Source organism: Brassica oleracea, chromosome C7 (genome assembly GCF_000695525.1).
Source record: "Brassica oleracea var. oleracea cultivar TO1000 chromosome C7, BOL, whole genome shotgun sequence".
NCBI lineage: Eukaryota > Viridiplantae > Streptophyta > Magnoliopsida > Brassicales > Brassicaceae > Brassica > Brassica oleracea.
Genome location: NC_027754.1, coordinates 13,124,491 through 13,126,021, shown reverse-complemented (window position 1 = coordinate 13,126,021; position 1,531 = coordinate 13,124,491).

Sequence of the window (1,531 nt, the reverse complement as noted above, 5' to 3'; positions counted from 1 at the left end):
ACTACTCTCTCCTTTCCCAAATATTTTTTTCTAGAGTATTCGGATACAATGTATATTTATATCATTTATATAAAACACTATATGATGCATATTAAAAATACAATGAATGCTTATAATTAAATTTATTATTTATTTTTACTATAAAATTTCTAATAACTATCAACCATTGATATGTAATCAGTTTAAATATTTTCCTTTAATGTTCTTAAAATTATGCAAAATACCTTAAAATAATTTAAAAAAATTATTACTGTTAAACAAAAAAAATCTAAATAATCTTAGTTTCAAAAACAGAGGGAGCATTAATTTTTATAAGTTTACCATTTACAATTATTAACTAATAAAAATTGTATAATTTTTAAAACAAAAATCCTTTTAAAAATTATTATCTTTAAACTTTATTTTTTAGAAATAAAGACAGTGTATTTTAATGGAATAACAAATTCTGAACTCTCCCATTTAGAATTTCTTGAGAAACGTTATATAATGGTTCCAAAATGTTGAAAATATATATATATTGGAAAATTGCCACAAATACCACTATTTTTCATGTTTACACTAAATACTTTTACTCTCACATTTAATAAAGGATAAAAAAACATTTATATCCCTAGGGTTAACTAATCTAGATTTAGGGTTTAGAGTTGAGGGTGAAATTGGATTTTTGGAATGTGAAATTTAGGATTCTAATAAATATATTAATACATATTAAAAAAATAGTTTCAAACATAATTTTTGATTTTCAAAAAGAAATTTTGAAAAAAAAAATTCGAAAAAAAATTCAAAATAAAATTTATAAAAAGTTCGAATTTGAAAAAGTATGATTCGAAAACATAAAAAAAAATTATTTTTTAATATTTATTTATTTATTTAAATAATTATTTATTATATATATGTAGAGAACAAGAGTATACAAGTCTTTTACCACTTAATGAATAAAATATTTTTGAAAATGTCTCTTTAATAGTGGTAAAGATGAATAATAACACTATGAAAGCGGTAAACATGAAATTACCCCTATATTTAAAAAAAAAAATGTTGAGTATATATAGACATATTTGGTGTATATATGTATCCGTAATATAGTAAAACTTACGGCAATAACATCTTTAAGTGGTTCGTCCGTATACATATTTATTAATATTTTGTTTACAACCATCCACTCCGCTCCGACAACTATATAAATATATATATCAATTAAATATTTAGTTTTAAATGTATGAGTTTATATAATTGGTATTTTAACGTATGATTTGATTAATTTCATTCACATTATTAATTATAAAAGTATTAAACTATAAAAATAAAAGAATTTTTATGATATTTATAATTTTTTCTTAAGTTTTTCATTCTTATAACTAATTTTAAATTTTACAAACATATAATTTCACAGCTTCTTTTATTTTTTTTATTTTATATATCATGTAAAAATATTTTAAAGAACAAATTATCTCAATTTTTCTAGATTATTCGTATTAGCTAAAACGAAAGAATATATCCGTAAGTATTCCTATCCACAAATATCTACATA